Source organism: Carcharhinus amblyrhynchos, chromosome 3, assembly GCF_965287045.1.
Source record: "Carcharhinus amblyrhynchos chromosome 3, sCarAmb.v2.hapA, whole genome shotgun sequence".
Taxonomy (NCBI): domain Eukaryota; kingdom Metazoa; phylum Chordata; class Chondrichthyes; order Carcharhiniformes; family Carcharhinidae; genus Carcharhinus; species Carcharhinus amblyrhynchos.
The window spans coordinates 97,651,996-97,670,666 of NC_137326.1; the positions used below are offsets into that span (position 1 = coordinate 97,651,996).

At 43.7% G+C, this 18,671-nt stretch overlaps 1 pseudogene; it reads right to left on the reverse strand.

Moving 5' to 3' along the window:
- Positions 1–621: 621 nt before the first annotated feature.
- On the reverse strand, positions 622–763 carry LOC145341619 (U2 spliceosomal RNA; annotated as a pseudogene).
- Positions 764–18,671: the final 17,908 nt, after the last annotated feature.

Sequence of the window (18,671 nt, forward strand, 5' to 3'; positions counted from 1 at the left end):
TTCTGGGAAACACGTGTAAATGTGGAGGCGGATACAATTTTGTCTTTTAAAAAGAATTTAGACAGTTACATGAGTAACTTGGCTAATGAGAGATTTGGGTCAAACCTGGGCAATTGGGACTCGCTTAGTCATTAAACAAAAGGGCAGCATGGACAAGTTGGGCTGAAGGGCCTGTTTCCATGCTGTAAACCTCTATGACTCTATGCCTCAGATGACATAGAATCATAAAATCATAGAATCTGTACAGTGAAGAAGGAGGCTATTCAGCCCATCTGAGCAATAATCCCACCCAGGCTCTATACCTGTAACCACACATATTTACCCTGTCACTGCATGTCACATGGCTAATTAATCAAAAATACATAACAGAAGGACAGTCATCATTGTAATGTAGGAAACCAACAGTAATCTGTGCACAGGGTTATGATATGACATGTGTGAAGAGAGCATTTTTTTTTGTTTTTATTCCAATTCAATCAAATCAAGTCTAATTCAGAGTCTGAACAAGTTGGGACATTCCCGATCCAAGCTGACAAGACAGGGCTGTCACCTCCTGTCTTGGGCTTGATCAACATGATCCAAGCTGATTGGAGTAGATGTAGCTCCTCCTCCAAGGCTTGATCTCATTTGCATCTTAGCCAAAAGGCCAAGATGCTGCTTTGAAAAATTGCTTCAAATGAAGCTGAAATGTAACCTAATGACTTCAACCAAGCACAGCATGTTGATACTACGCTTGATCTTAGCCAAAAGGCCAAGAGAGCATATCTTAAACTGCTACCAATCACAATCATGACAGAATGTGACTGATCAAGTCCCATGACTTGTGTTCAATCTATAACCAGAAGGGGTTGGAATTGGACGTATTATACTTAACTTCCTAGTCAACCCTGTATGGATAGTGCCCAATTTTAAAATAAGGATCTCATTTATTGTTTTACTAATCCATGTCATATGATTGGTATGTTGACATCAAAAAGAAGAATGTTACATTGTGGCATCATGTTGAAAATTTGACTGAGAAATATACAAGCCTCAAATTTTCACAAATGGAAGAAAATAATTCAAACAACTATCAAGTCTCACAGCATGTACGTGATTCTGTAGCTGCAAAGGAATCCTATAAACTGTACCTTCATTCTCAGCTCAGCTCACTGCAGCCAGCAAGCATCAGGTCCTTATAAAGTTGTTTAAATTTGGGAGCACTTAAACATTTTAACCCTGCGTGCTGTGAAATTTAAGCAAGAACCAAGATTAAATGGCAGACTCTGGAAAGTCTAAGTTTAAGCAGAGCTCACAGACAGGTGAGACTCCATTATCAAAAGAGAAAATGCTGGAAAATCTCAGCAGGTCCGGCAGCATCTGTAAGGAGAGAAAAGAGCTGACGTTTTGAGTCCAGATGACCTTTCATCAAAGCTAAAAGGCATAGAAAGTGAGAGATCTTTATACTGTAGGGTGAGGGAATGAAAGATGAGTCATAGCCACAAAAACAAGGGGAAAGGGGGCTAATGGTTATCCATAGAGAGAAGGAGTGAATGGCTGAGCAGCAGTGAACCTGAATCAGAGGGTAAGATGTGCGGGGAGGGGGGAGATGGGTGGGAGAGAGGTAAAATTGAGAAAAATTGGGGGGAGGGGAAGTAAAGGGGAGAAAAGGTAAGGAAGGGGGGAAAATAGGGGGAACGAGTTGGGGGAAGAAAAATAAAGAAAGACAATAAAGAAATAAAAGATAGAGAATGATTAAAAATTAAATAAAATGAAAACAAAGGGGTAGAGCTAATCATATGAAGATGTTGACTTTGATGTTGAGACCGGAAGGCCAGTACGCTCCTAGTGGAGTGAGACTCCGTTATGGCTAATTGCTTCTTTGGGAGGTCAGGGGAAGTTAAAAAACTAGGCTGGAGAAAAAATCCATCAATTAATAAATCACAACAGCCAGAAGTATTCTGCAGTAAAGAAAAAATATTCTTTCACAGATTGCTTTAACCTTTGAAGACCTGCAGTCATCTTCATCACAAAACCACTGCTTAGATGCACAAAGATTTGGGTTAAGACTGGAAACTTATAAAATAGAGGGTTATAACTTAGTAAGATAGAGGGTTATAGATATGCATAGTGGGTAGGGACATGTTTGGCGCAACTTGTGGGCTGAAGGGCCTGTTTGTGCTATAATTTTTCTGTGTTTCAATGAAACAATACAACTATCCAGGTTTTCTTTTAACTCTCTACTAAGCTAAATTTAGTTATAAGTTTCAACTTCATTGGTGGCCACTGCCTTAGCTGCTCACAGGTTACTGCAATGATGGTGCTGTTGAGTTCTTTCTGATTTTAGTCAGTTCAGAACATAAAAATTAGGATCAGGAGCAGGCCACTCTTAACCTGGCAAAAGTCAGTAGTTTGACCTCATAAGAAGCCACAAACAAATGCCACACAGGTATAGCATTGCAACCAATCAGGAGAACATACCAAACAGTATCAAGACAAGATCCTCAAAATGCCTTACCAGTGTCGGTGCAAATACCCTTCTACCTCAGTCACTGAGATGTGTGTACCCATAGAAGTGGCATGTGGTGGTTCAACCAACCAATGCCAAATTCATTGCACAGAATGACTCAGAGACTGCATCCCTCGAATTGATTGCATTCAAATGTCATTGCAACAATGTAAATTGGTCCAGATACTTTATGTTGTGAACTCTGTGGCTCCAGCAATCTCAAGTCTAACAGTTTGTAAGGACATTTCAGTGATTGACGTGAAAAGAATTTTGCACCAACATTGCGAAGCCATTTTGTAGATGTTGTTTCGGTATGGCACACCCTGCGCCTACACTGGGAGAAGATCACCTAACTGTGCAATGCAGATCATTAGTTAAGAGGCTGAGTGGCACCCATTTGGTATGTTCATAATTTGCCATATTTCATGGCCAATACTGAATTATAGTTCAGCAGAGGAGCTCGGCCAAACCTTCCCAATCATCACTTGTCGATACTCCCAGGAGTAGCTAATGCGCTGCTCAGAAAAGATGCCCACAACCAATATGCAGGTAATGAATCAGCCCACCTGAAAGTCAGCAGATGGGAGGGGGCTGAGCTGTGAGGAGAGGCTGAATAAACTAGGCTTGTACTCGTTAGAGTTTAGGAGAATGAGGGGAGATCTCATTGAGACGTATAAGATGATGAATGGGATGGATAGGATAGAGGTGGAGAGGCTCTTCCCGCTCAGAAAGGACAGTAGGACTAGGGGGCACAGCCTCAAGATAAAGGGGGGGCGGTTTAGAATGGAGTTGAGGAGTAACTTCTTCACTCAAAGGGTGGTGAATCTCTGGAATTCTCTGCCCATTGAGGTGGTGGAGGCTGCCTCACTAAATATTTTTAAGACGCGGGTTGATGGGTTTTTGATAAGCGAGGGGATTAAGAGTTATGGGGAGAGGGCGGGAATGTGGAACTGAGACACGACAGATCAGCCATGATCTCATTGAATGGCGGGGCAGGCTCGAAGGGCTGGATGGCCTACTCCTGCTCCTATTTCTTATGTTCTTATGATCACACATCCAACTGATCACACATGGAATCTAGGGGCTGGCACCCATTTCTTTAGCATCTGTGTGCAGTCATCCTGTGATGCTGAAGGGTACAGGTGATGATGATTGCCAAAGGATCAGGTGCACTTTAAGTTTCACATTTGCATCTCCATGATATGATTGTGCTCACAGATTACAAGTGAGCTGCTGTCAGCCACACAAGAGTTAGATGGTTACAAATGCAATGTAAGGATCTATGGATTGTTCTCACTGCATGTCACCATCATCCTCCAGGGATCTTGTGATTATTAGGGCCTCTACTGTGTCATCTTGGTATCAGGCTGAGTACTGAGGGTATGTATGCTGCCACCAGCAATACAGGAGCCATGGTAAAATGAGTGGGGTTACGGGGATAGGCTGGAGTGGGGGAGAGGGCGGTGGACCATGGGCCGGTAAGATGTTCTTTCAGAGAATCTGTGCAGGCTCAATGGGCTGAATGGCCTCGTTCTGCACTGTAGGGATTCAATGGATTCTATGGGGTCCAACATTCACTGATACATTGTGAAGATGCCAGGGCTGTTGCATCTCGTCATCTCATCATCATCCTGTGCAAAAATTCTGGGTATTAGGGCCTCATGAGTGTGCCTGCTTCATCTGGACATTGTGAGGGCTGGCATACTCACCTTCGAGGAACTCATCGCCCTCGTCCTTTTTGATGTCTTCCTCAAAAAGGAGAGGTGCAGCTCTTCCAGCACCTCCTCAGGCAGTTCCTTCCCTGTTACAGTGCCAGTTTGTGTAGGGTGTAGCAAGTTATGTTGATGAGTGACACCATCTGGGGGCTACGTTGCAGTGCTCTGCCAAACGTGTTGAGGCACCAGACGTTGTTTGCTCCACCAAAATCTGGATCATGGCATAAGCTTTGTTATACTGTTGTTCTTTAGCATTGTGAGGCTGCTGCGATCATCATTAACCACACTCTCCTTGGATATGTTTTGTCCCAAGAAGCCAACAGCCTCTGTGGACCCTGCAAGATCCTGAGGCTTCCTGAGAATGTAAGATTAGATTCCCCTTGGGCATCATGTACAGACCTACAGGATGCATTTGAGGTAGTCACAGACAAGCTGCAGGAAGAAAACATGTGGTGAATGGAAGTTCTCGTGATTCACACACTGGACTGCTTGTTGCCACAGAGATCTAAATGCCACATAAATGCAGTAAATGGCATCCTAATGGAAAACTAGAGGTCTGCCCAAATCATAGTGCTTTCTGGATTGCCTGAACCAGTCAAAAAGCAGAAGGTTGTGTACCTCCATGAAGATGGCGTCCATTAGCCTCTGGATGCACTTGTGTCTGGAAGCTTGTCACCGATGGAGCACTGGAAGGAGCCACTGATTTATGTTTGAGCACCATGGTCTCTTCACAGTCACTGGCAGTGGATGCACTCCAAGTCTCTGTGACACCAAATCCAACAGCAGGTGGCATATCTGACCACCAGTCCCCTAGACACAGTCTTCAGTGACACCCATTTTCAAGCATCTGCAGGAATGACAAGTGTTGTCTGTAGATTCTGGGTTTACGATGTGCCTACAAATGGCAGCTCGCTGTGAATTTTCAGCTCAGTGTGCTGGAGGCCCTGCCTCTCCTCCACATTAAGAGCCATACTCTTCCTTTTGGCAAGCCAGATGCGTCCATCACAGTCTTCTCCTTCTCCACTCCCTATCAGCCATAAAGCTCCATAAACTTAATATTCTCTTCCTGCAGGACGAAAGAAAGAGATGTGCAGGTGAGAAGGGGTGGGATTTGACATCTGGAAACTCCCGCTTGAGATCAACAGACCTTCCCATTGTCCTTCCCTCGCCTGCTCTGATTCCCGTGGTGGGTGAATAATAGAATTCCAGCGAATATGTCTCCTAAGCTTCTCTTTTGGTTAATTCTCCGGGACCAGCTGTGCCTCTTTCACACATTAAGAAGTCTCACAACATCAGGTTAAAGTCCAACAGGTTTATTTGGCAGCACTAGCTTTCAGAGCCTCAAGCTCCTCCATCAGGTGAGTGAGGACTTGTGTTCACAAACAGGGCATATAAAGATACAAACTCAATTTACACGATAATGGATGGAATGCAAGTCTTTACAGGTAATCAAATCTCAAAGGAACACATCAATGTGATTGGAGAGAGGGTTAAGCACAGGTTAGAGACAGGACAGTTAGTGAGACTTTGCAGCCCAGGCAAGTCATGGGGGTTACAGATAGTGTGCCATGAACCCAAGATCCCGATTGAGGCCATTTTTATATTTGCGGAACTTGGCTATCAGTTTCTGCTCAGGGATTCTGCATTGTCATGTGTCATGAAGGCAGGTTTGGAGAACGCTTACCAGAAGATCAGAGGCTGAATGCCCGTGACTGCTGAACTGTTCCCTGTCTGGAAGGGAACACTCTTGCCTGGTGATTGTTGAGCAGTGTTCATTCATTCATTGTCGTAGCGTCTGCACGGTCTCCCCAATGTACCATACCTCTGGACATCCTTTCCTGCTGTGTATCAGATAGACAACGTTGGCCAAGTCGCAAGAGTATGTACTATGTACATAGTGGATGGTTTCTCACATGAGATGATGGCATCCGTGTGGATAATCTGGCATGTTTTGCAGAGGTTGCTGTGGCAGGGTTGTATGGTGTCATGGTCACTGTTTTCCTGAAGGCTGGTTAGTTTGCTGTGGACAATGGTCTGTTTGAGGTTGGGCGGTTGCTTGAAGACAAGAATTGGGGCTGTGGGATAGCCTTGGCAAGACTTCATCTTCATCGATGACATATTGAAGGCTCCAGAGAAGATGTCGTAGCTTCTCTGCTCCAGGAAAGTACTGGACGACGAAGGGTGCTCTGTCCACTGTGTCCCGTGTTTGTCTTCTGAGGAGGTCGGTGCAGTTTTTTGCTGTGGCGTGTCGGAACCGTCGATACATGTGTCGAACACCATATCCTGTTCTTATGAGGGTACCTTTCAGCATCTGTAGGTGTCTGTTGTGATCCTCTTCATCTGAGCAGATCCTGTGTATACAGAGGGCTTGTCTGTAGGGGATGGCTTCTTCAACATGTTTAGGGTGGAAGCTGGAGAAGTGGAGCATTGTGAGCTTACCTGTGGGCTTGCAGTAAAGTGAAGTGCTGAGGTGACCATCCTTGATGGAGATGCGTGTGTCCAAGAATGCAACCGATTCCACAGAGTAGTCCATGGTGAGTTTGATGGTGGCATGGAACATGTTGATGTCATCATATAGTTGTTTCAATGACTGTCCGCCATGAGTTCAAAGAAAGAAAGTGTCATCGGTGTATCTCGTGTATAGCATTGGTCAAAGGCCCTATGTGGTGAACCTGGGCATAAATATGTTGGCATTTTGAGATGCGAATTTGGTCCCCATGGCTGTTCCGTGTGCCTGGATGAAGAACTGAATGTTGAAGGTGAAGACATTGTGGTCCAGGATGAAGCAGATGAGTTATAGAATTGCATCTAGAGATTGGTAGTTGTCGGTGTTGAGTACTGAGGCAGTTGCAGCAATGCCTTGTTGTGGGGGATGCTGGTGTACAGTGCCTGAGACATCCATTGTGACGAGGAGTGCTCCTGGTTCAACTGCACCATGTGTGCTGAGTTTCTGTAGGAATTCCGTAGTGTCACGACAGAAGCTGGCGATTCTTCGTACAATGGGTTTCAGGATGCCCTCGACATAGCCAGAGAGGTTTTCACACAGGGTCCCACTGCCTGATACAATGGGATTGCGGGTGTGGTGGCCTTGTGTTTCTTCGGGAGGCAGTAGAGATCTGTTCTACTGCAGGGAGTACGTGGGATGAGAGCATGGAGGGTGCTCTGAAGGTCCGGATCAAAGGTCTTGATCAGCCTGTTGAGTTGATGGGTGTGTTCTTTGGTCGGATCTGCGGGTAACCGTCTATACTGTTCTTCATTGTTCAGTTGTTGGCACACTTCTTTGTAGTAATCTGTTCTGTTCAGTATGATGATGGTCCCTCCTTTGTATGCTGGTTTGATGACAATGTTGCAGTTGGTCTCGAAAGCGCGGATGGTGTTGCGTTGTCCTTGGGTGATGTTCGGGGCTGTCTTGTGAGTGCGGCTGATGAATCTGGCATTGACGCACCTCCTGATGGCTTGGGCATACATGTCGAATCGAGAGCAGTGGCCTTCCGGAGGAGTCCAATTCGACTCTTTCCTCTTCAGTTGCGGATCTCTCTGTTGGCTGTTCCAGTTCATTGGCTGCCTCATTGTGTTCTCAGTTGGCCCCTTGGAGTTTGTGGAAGAAGTCCCGCAGCCTCATTCGCTTGCTGAATTCCTCTGTGTCCACTGTAAGACCAATGGGGTCTATTTTAGTGGTGGTGCTGAAATTGAGCCCTCAGCTGAGAAATTCGATTTCATCTGGTTGAAGTGTGTAGTCCGACATGTTGAAAATGGATTCCCCTGCAATGGTTCTGCTTTCTACTATGGTACCGGGTGAGACTTGGTTGCTGCTGGTGATGATGCTGAGTTTCTCAAGTTTCCTGTTCTTGGTGTGCATGTAGATGGCATAGTTTCTTTGTCTCATCTACTTGGCAATACTTCACAGTCTGCTGCATCCTGAGTGCAAGTTGAAAATATGGACTCTATCTTGGTTTCCAGGTTGCAGCATTTGCTGTTGACTGTCTGTAACCCCCACAAATTGCCTGGGCTTGCAAAATCTCACTAGCTGTCCTGACTGGAGACAATACTCTTTAACCTTCTCTCCATTCACATTGTCTGTACCTTTAAGACTTGATCACCTGTAATGACTCGCGTTCCAACCATTATCTTGTAAATTGAGTTTGAGTCTTTATATGCGCTGTTAGAACATAGAACATAGAACATAGAACATAGAACATAGAACATTACAGCGCAGAACAGGCCCTTCGGCCCACGATGTTGTGCCGACCAGTTACAAAAACAATAACCCACTAGCCTATACCAATCCCTTTTCGTCCATAAACCTATCCATAGATCTCTTAAACGCCCCCAAACTAGGCGCATTTACAACTGAGCACAAGTCCTCACCCATCTGATGAAGGCGCTTGAGGCTCTGAAATCTAGTGCTGCCAAATAAACCTGTTGGATTTTAAGCTGGTGTTATGAGACTTCTTACTGTGCTTACCCCAGTCCAACGCCAGCATCTTCACATCATACCTTTCACATATACCAGGGAGTGCTGGCCAATGTGTGGGCCAGTGTGTAGTGCTCTTCATGGCTGCCTGAAATCCCACCCATCTTCACTGCACTCTAAGTGACCAATTGGTGGTAGCTTTGTGGGATGTAAATGTGACATGGGGAGAAAATTTTAGCACGCAGGCACAATGATAAGATGCAAATACATTGAAGTTAAATTCCCGATGTTGGACAGAGAGAAACGCAGCCCACCATTGATGGGTGAAGCAGACAATCGCAAACTGGTTGCATGATAGTGTAAAACTGTTTTTGGTCTTCTTGCCATATTTTCTCCTCTCGCCTTCGAACAAACCCGCTGCCAATGGGATTGGGAAATTTGGCTGCACAATGTCAGTTTTGTTTGCTGGCATGTAAAATACTTTAATTCTCCAAATTTAGTGAGGGATATTGTGATATGATGTATATGAATGCTTTTAAGAAAGCATATCTTAAATTCCTCTGCTTCAAAATACTCCATTTGTTTATTTGCATTGAACTATGAGAACACGTGTTGTCTCGCTTTAATGTCTCAGATGAAAAACAGCACCCACATAATGCCCCACCCTTGAACATTGCACTGCAGTGTCTGTCTGCATTCCGTATTCAAGTTCGAGTAGGACTTGGCCCCACATGAACCACATGAAACATCTTCCTCAAGCTATTTTCAGAGTGTGTTGTGCACTGCGTATTCAAAATGGAACATAACCATTGTTTTCTGTTTCCTTCACAAAATGGGTCATTTCATTGTAGATAATTTATTAAACTTTGTTTTCAAAGTACTGTGTCAAGATTAAATTAAAATGAAGTATTTTTTTCCTGGTACTAATATTATCATAACAGCCAAATGTTAGTCAAAGCCTAGCTGCTGATGCATGTGGGTTCTGATTGAAACATCTTCTACATACAAAGGAATAGAGTTTTAAGGAGCTGACTGCAAAATATAAAGCTGTAATCAAGTTCCCTCCTTTAGAAAGAATTGTAGAACTATACATCGTTTATTATTAGCATCTAAGAACATAAGAACATAAGAAATAGGAGCAGGAGTAGGCCATCTATCCCTTCGAGCCTGCCCCACCATTCAATAAGATCATGGCTGATCTGAAGTGGATCAGTTCCACTTTCCCGCTTTCTCCCCATAACCCTTAATTCCCTTGTTTGTCAAAAACCTATCTATCCGTGACTTAAATATATTTAGCAAGGTAGTCTCCACCACTTCAACGGGCAGAGAATTCCAGAGATTCACCACCCTTTGAGTGAAGAAGTTCCTCCTCAACTCCGTTCTAAACTGCTCCCCCCTTATCTTGAGGCTGTTCCCTCTAGTCCTGCTGTCCTTTCTGAGCGGGAAGAATCTCCCTACCTCTACCCTATCCATCCCTTTCATTATCTTATATGTCTCTATAAGATCCCTCCTCATCCTTCTAAACTCCAATGAGTACAGACCCAGTCTATTTAGTCTCTCTTCATAGTCTAACCCCCTCATCTCCGGTATCAGCCTAGTGAACCTCCTTGCGCAAGTGCGGTGACCAAAACTGCACACAGTACTCTGAAGTAATTTGAAAACAAATGCTTGTAAAATATAATTATATAAAGCCACAGCTATGACTGAACTCAGCAGCAGTATCAATCCCTTCACATCAATAGCCACCCAAGGGGTGTCAAAATGTGCATAGAGATATGAAGGAGAAAATGACATATCTTGAGATTTCAGATTACAATACGTTAGATGTTAAGGCGGCATGGTGGCACATTGGATAGCACTGTTGCCCCACAGTGCCAGGGTTGAGGGTTTGATTCTGGCCTTGGGTGACTGTTCTGTGTGAAGATTGCAAAATTCTCTCTGTATGGATTTCCTGTGAGTTTTTGGTTTCTTCCCACAATCCAAAGATGTGAAGGTTAGGTGGATTGTTCGTGCTAAATGTGCAGTGTTACGGTAATAGGGCAGAGGGGAGAGCCTGGGTGAGATGGTGTTGTTGGTAAATAATACCTCTGAGACTAGTCGCGAGTCAAAGTACAGTAGGTTTGTTACAAAAGCTTTTGGGAGAAGCCCGGTTCCTAAAGCGGTTCACCAGACTTCTCCCTGAACGTAAGTAAGAGTCATGTCGGCAGTTCTCCAGGACGTCTGTCATGGTTCGTCATCCATCATGTGGTTATCGCTGCCTCAGCGGTTTTGTCCTTTGCGTAGTCCGTTGTAATTATAGCTGTCCCAAGGCCGCAACTGTCTCCGTTCTGTTCCTCTAGTGATTAGCTGTCATTGCATCAGGTATGAACCCCATGACCCCGAGCCATTGCCCCAGCTAGCTTGGAGGGTATAATTGTAATATTTGTTCCCCTCATCCTGTGTTGTTTTTGCTACGTGTTTAATACGATCTGCCAAGCAAGTTATATTCTCTGAAGCATCTGGAATATACGTACAGCATTCGGAGCCAACTGTGGTGCACATCCCTTCTGGGGAGGCTAGCACACAAGTGAGTGCCAATAGGTTCTGTAACGCAACAGTCCGAATAGCTACGACCTCTGCTGATACTTCAGAGGCAGCTGTACTCAACTCCTCAAACCCATCTCTAGTCTCATTTGCGCTTCTCTCTAAGGTCGCAGCCATGTGTATAAGCTCTTGTGCTGCCTTTGCCGTCCCATACGGTGGGTAGGCTATCATGAAGGACTGTTCTGTTTCACTAATGGCTCGCTTAGCCCTGAGCAGGTGTATCTCGGGGTGGTCCTGTAAGTCAGTGCAATGGTGAATATAGGGCACCACATATGCTAAATAACACAATCCTACCCAGTCCCATGGAAGTCACAGGTAGGCATTGTTTCCACAGACAAAATAGGTACCATTATATGCAGTCATACTGTTCACATAAGCAGAGGAGAGGTTGATCAGGACATCGGCTGTGGATTGTAATCTGTTGCACCAAAGCCCAGGCACCTCTGGTAACATTACCTTGCTGAGTACAGTAGCTATGGCCAATAGGTATGGTTCCATTTCATACCAAGCAGATAGATCCCTTTTGTTAGGTTTTCACAACGAAGTGGGGAGGAGAGTCTGATCTATTATAGATAGCTGATAATGGTTCTTAAAGGCTGATAGAGTATACCCTCCATCTCCTAACCCCAAAACAGCATTGCTGTCACTGACATTGAAAGTACCTTGCGTAGTGGTACCTGATGGGGTTTTAAATATCACTTTTCTTGTCCTGTCCTGGGTTCCATCCTGATTTAAAATCCATTCTACCATTTCCAGAGTTGACAAAGGGATAGGGAATAAAGGAATTCCCCTTTTTCCTCCGTGCATGGGAATGTGTGAGCACACCCAGCACTTGCTCAAATTTGGCAGTAATGCATACAAGTGAGACAAATACACAAAAGTATTCATGTGAGGGATTAATGGATTGGTGCAATGACCTCTTGGATCAGCCTAATCTCTTTGTACTCATTCCCCCAAGCCTTCTGCTGTTGCAGGGCACAGGTCCATCAAGGTCCTTCAGGTAAACACTGGAACTTCCAGTTATACCAAGTTACATTTCATGGGCGACCCCCATCACCTCACCCCTTCAACAGAGTTGGCAACATGGTACGGTTAAGGAATCCCAAGCTGTGGTCCCTACAGGTTACTTCCCAGGGGCCTATTCCACGTGTCAGATGGTCACAATAGACAGAGTCATCATCACAGGGATGCTTGCAATGCTCTATCCCCAAGTCTACACAATTCCATCTATACTTTCCCTCCATGGCTGACAGGGCAAAGGTCGTGAGAAGCAGCAAGAGAATCATTCTATAACCCGTGTGACCATTATACAAAGGTTCTAAGGCTATATCGCCCGTGCACAACTTCCTGCAAACCCGTTCGCCTGCGCGCAACTTCCCGCGAACCAGTTCGGCTTGATTGGAGGTCTGCCACCTCACATATCTGTGAATTGAGCACATTGTTTCGCAGATTGTAGGCAGAGGTCTTCTGATCATTAATTCCTTTTACATAGATCATTTTATTCATTATGGGTAAGGGTTGGTCTGTGATAGATATGGAAGCTCTCGTGTTCACCAACATTTTACATTGTCGGCCCCCTACTAATGCAAACACCTAAATTCTACCCTCTTTCTTACCCAAACTTGTGGTGGCTGCCCCTTGTCAGTTTACCCCTTCTGTGATGGCAGGGGAAGCCTGACCAGGTTGTCCGTGTTTGCTCCAACAGGTGGCCTCTGTGTGGCCCTCTTTATTGCAAAATTGGCAGGCAGGGGTCTTCCTTCTACCCCTCTTCAGAGCCCTACAGTCTCTGGCAAAATGGCCTGGCTTTCCACAATTATGGCATCTATTCTTTGGTTTAGTTCCTCCACTGTTTGCACTAACATTTTCCTGTTTTAGTCGGGGTATGGTTTCTCATCTGGTCCGTCTTTAATTCCAGATACCCATTGTACTAATTCATCAGCTTTGAAACATCACAGTTTCATTACAACTCCCTTTTTATGGCCTCTTGTGACCTTCTGATGTTCACATTAATGTCAGAAGCTCATGCCTCTGTGCTGGTTGCATAAATTCACATTGAAAACATTGCCACAGCAACAGAGTAAAGAATGAGACCTATTCTGTAGTCTCCAGGTGATTTTACACTCAGTCAGGACACTTACAAGTTCATGCCCAAGCGACAGAATTATTAGTCCCCTCAATAATAAAAAGTGCAAACAATTTAACTAAAAATGGCTTAGGTCATCACTGAATCAGAGTTAGTGTTGACAAAAGATGGGCTCCTTTTCAAATTGTGTTAAAATAAAATAAATTAACAATAATATTACACCACCAGAATCAAAAACGGGTTAATATTTGGAGGATTCTTTCTGAGCAGTTATGCTTTGAGAAACACTGCATGGTTCTGCATGCTTCTCTAATCTATTTTAATTGAATGGTTGTTAGAGATTAAAAGAAATAATTACTTCAGATTCCCTGGAAGCAAGAGAGGTCAGTTAATACTCAAAGGGTTAACTTATCAGCAATGATATATTGACAGCAAAATAATGTAGTTCCTCTTGAAGTTTGGCCAAATGCCCAGCACTGCTCACAGTATATTAAAACATTTTAATAATTAGAATACAAGGTGCATTTGGAAGCTAATAAGATTAAAGGTCTCAAAACTGAAGCAAAATAAACAGTGTATTAACATTTTTTGCTTTAAAAAGTGAGGGTACTTGCACCGTACACTACAGTATTTTGGAATCCCAGGCACATCATGAAAGGCTTATCCTTGTTCATGACAACTGCAAATCAGAATTATGCGCATACACGATCAGTTATAGCGTAAGCTTACTCTTTCTGGTATTTTTGATGTTTTATATGGTCAATTTAGACAGGATGTGGGTATGCCGGCGTTGGACTGGCGTAAACGCAGTAAAAAGTCTGACAACACCAGGTTTTAGTCCAACCTATTTATTTGATAATATACTCACAAGCTTTCGGGTTAGCCCCTTCATCAGGTGACCTGACGAAGGGGCTAACCCGAAAACTTGCGAGTATATTATCAAATAAATAGGTTGGACTAAAACCTGGTGTTGTCAGACTTTTTACCCAATTTAGACAGTTCAGTGCTTTTCAAAATATGTGGAAATAATCACCATCTCAGAAACATATCTTTCCTTGCACTCTGTGGTAAATACTATTTGAGCTTGAAAACATTAATCTAAAATAGATCACATTCGGGGTCACCAAGTATACGAAATCTTTGTTTTGCACTTCAATAGCTCCAAGTAAACATACCACAATCTGCAGTGCTCTATCTATTTACATTTTATGAAAATGACAATCATAGAATTTTACTTCTTCTTGAAGTTAGGTGTAAGAATATTTTACAATGTGTTCATTAATGCTTTGATAATCCCAGGAACAAATAACTCCCATTTTAAGGATTTTCTGGTGAGCTGGTGACAGCCCATCGTTAAATGCTTGTAAAAAGGCTCTATCAGTTTGGGCAGTTTCAGGCATTCCTGAACATCGAGTTCAGCGTTTAACTCTATGGCGAAGTCTCCCACGGGTGCCGTGGGTTGTATGGCTAGCCCTGAGGGAGACAAGGATCTCCAGTCGGGGTCCTCTAAAATTTGGTTTCTCTTTTCTACTTCTCCATTGCCTGCTTCCAACATTTTGATTTTTGCTTTGTCGTCAGCCCATTTCTTACTCGAGACTGAGACCTGTTCAATTAATCCGGCTAATTGGTGAACTATGAGAACTCCAATTTTCTGAGTTCTGTCCTTTTCCAACCATTTCCATTGTTGGTTTAGTGGGTGGGATGAACCCCACTCTCCTTTCTCATCTGTTTAATGAATTTGTCCCTCTCAGTTATATATTCGTTTATCAGGGATCCCGGGGGTCCCCACAGTCCTTGTGATCCTGCCATAATACAGATAAGTTTATACTCACCACCTGGAGTCTTCTATTCTCCTTTCTCACTCCCCCACTCCTAGGTCGCTCTTATCAGAGTCCGCTGACACCTGTCAGGGCTGATCAGACCCCTCCATACCATACTATTTATGCCGGCTTTTCCTTCTACTCCGGCGATCACTCAGACAGTGTCTTTCTCACTCACGTCTGAATATCACACCCCAGGAATCTCTTTCTCCAGTCTCCACACCCACTTCAAAATCCTGACGTTCGCGTTGGGGGTGGGGGGGGGGGGCGTGTGTGTGTGTGTGTGTGTGTGTGTGTGGGGAGGTGGGGACTACCCCTCTTAACAACTGGTCTAAGGCTGGGTGTTAGAGACGGATATCTCCTTATCCATATGTGTTCAGTTTAGACAGCTTTCATTCACACACTCTCTCATCACAGATGATCACCTACTGTAGTTTGACCTTTTAAGTTTGGTGATCTATTCCGGAACTCTGGTCGTGGCCATTAACCAGACCCGTAAACAGATCCCAGGTTTCGGCACCAATTTGTTGTTGGTAAATCATACCTCTGAGACTAGTCATGAGTCAAAGTACAGTAGGTTTATTACAAAAGCTTTTGGGAGAAGCCCAGTTCCTAAAGCAGTTCACCAGACTTCTCTCCGAAACCAAGTAAGAGTAAAATTTTTATACATCCTGGTTCCTGCCCCTAGTCACGTTGGCAGTTCTCCAGGATATCTGTCATGGTTCATCATCCATCATGTGGCTATTGCTGCCTCAGTGGTTTCATCCTTTGCGTAGTCCTTTGTAATCGTAGCTGTCCCAAGATCACGACTGTCTCTGTTCTGTTCCTCTAGTGTGATTAGCCATCATCACATTTCGACACCTGTCGTTTGTTTAGCCAGCATACAAGGTCAGAAGCTCGCACAAACAAGTTAACTGGCATACAAGCTTACAGGGATGTAAAAACAAGTCTTGTAATACTTTGCATAAATCTTTAAATATTACAAAGTTCATTAACCCATTTCCTTCTTCAGACGGTTTTTCGGAAAGCGGGTGCAAATTCAATGGACTGCTTTCTGCTCTTTAGGGATTCTAAACTAAAGCTAAAAAGTGTTCGTTGTATTTATCCAATGTAATTTCATTCAACTGCTTCCAAATACACAGTGCCTACTTAAGAACATAGGTCGAACACAATGATGGCTATATTCAGCAATGAAGAACTTTAAAAAGTTTATAACTATGGTTACTGTTGGAAATAATGTTTTAATGTATTGACTTTTGGATACTTGACATAACCATGGTAGCAGGAAGGTTCAGTGGTTATCACATCTTTGGATGGTGCCAGTACCCAGGTTCAATTCTGGCCACATGTGGAGTTTGCACATTCTCCTTGTGTCTGCGTGGGTTTCATCTGGATGCCCCGGTTTTCTCAAAACAGTTTGAAAGATGTATGGGTTATGTTGAATGGCCATGGTAAATTGCCCTTAGCATCAGGGGGATTAGCAGATTAAAAATGTGTGGTTATGGGGATAGGATCTTGGTGGGATTGTTGTCGGTGCAGGCTCGATAAGCCAACTGGCCACCATCTACATTGTAGGGATTTTATGATCCTGTTAAAGAAAGAAAGTGTATTTTTTCATTATACAACATCAAAGGAAATCAAACACAAGGGCTGGATTTTCCAGCTACATTGACCCCAAAACTGGAAAATCCAACCCAGGGCCAATGGTCTTTTCCATGGTCTGCACTTTGCCTGCTACTATTCCCATGGCAGGCGGAACAGGAAAATTCGCCCCTCAATTTTGCTCCGCTCATTTATCTGGATGAGGTGGGTATCTTCATCAGTGATGGTCAGTATGGTGGTGCAGCAGATTACTTGAAGCATCAATCTGTGGGATAGTGCAAAGATCAAGTTTGTTTCTGTCTTCCTCTGATTTCTTGCTTCCCATTTCTCAGAGATGCTGAGATGCTGAGCTTACTACTGGTCCTTCATCACAGTGGAAGGAAAGATGAGAAGAACTATTGCTATGCTGTTTTTATAACCTTCTACATTCCCAATGTTGTGGTTGCACTCCATTAAATTTATGTACTTCATTAGGTGGAACTACTGAGATTGATAAGGGATGCAGGGTCCTGAGAAGAAACATGATTATCACTCTGCTCATTTTGTTTTTGTCCCTGTTGCTTGACTTTATCTCATTACAGGCACAATTGGCATATGGGCAGAACTAGTGACACCAGCCTGATACCGGCATCTCCGCATCAGAATAAGCCAATGTAGATAAGCTGACTCAATATGTAAACAGATTGTCACCAGTGGGTGCAACTGTTTTTCATTGGACGTAAAAGGGGCCAAACTCACTGCCAGAATGAGCTGGCAGCCTTCCTGGAATTAGACATTTTCAGAAGTTGCAGTACTAGGGCTTTATGATTGATCTTGTTTCCTCCGATAAGGGAAACAACAGATTCAGCCAAAGTCACTACTCTTGATTTATATCCAATGAGTCACATCCACCACCAGCACAAAGTTATAAAATGACCCCATTGATGTTCATGTAGAAAGCTACATCTTTTTTCTGATTCAATACAAGTTAGAAATTTAATGTATGCATCACAGAGTTAGCTCCTTCACTTGAGCAATGTGAAGATGTATAAATTTACCTTCAGAATGCCAATTTTAGCTCGTATCATTAAGAGTGAACTGCAATTAGTTCAAAATTATTTGGAGGAAGGCTAATAAATCTTGCCTGATTGCTAAACATTCTGAAAAGTTTAGCCTTAATATAAACTTTGGCCATTACTCAGATTAGTGCAGCATATCTGACATATTTACCCTGACCCCAACCCCCTCTAACTGCCAATCTGTAAACGCAGTTTCCTTCAATTTATTTATCTCTCTTCATGACTGTATCAGACTTCCTAAAAGACTCCAAAGCATTCATCCGCTTTGCCATATCCAAACACATCTCAAATTTTCTTTTCCAACCACTGTTTACATTTCAAGGTCATTCATCCCTTCCTGTTTCAGAAGAATTGTGAAGTGCAGTTGTACTCACTACCCCACCGCTCCCACCCACCTCCCCACACTTTTTAGTACCAGGGAATACTGTTGAGAGATTAAATATCGAAACTATTCCACTCTTAAAGTAGTTCAGCTATAAATGGAATCAATAAGTAAGATGCAGTGAATAAAAGCTGGACGAAAGAATATAAAGTAGGCAGCAGGGAAGAAAAGATGCCTTATCTCATTGGGCAGTTGCTTTAGAACATAGAACAGTAGAGCACAGTACAGGCTCTTCGGCCCTCGATGTTGTGCCGAGCTATGCCACTCCCTATCATTCTGGTGTGTTCCATGTGCCTATCCAATAGCTGCCTGAAAGTTCCTAAAGTGTCCCACTCCACTATCACAGCAGGCAGTCCATTCCACATCCTATTCACTCTCTGAGTAAAAAATCTATCTTGGACATCCCTCCTATATCTCCCACCACGAACCTTATAGTTATGCCCCCTAGTAACAGCTACATCCACCCGAGGAAATAGTCTCTGCACGTCCACTCTATCTAGGCCCTTCATCATCTTATAAACTTCTA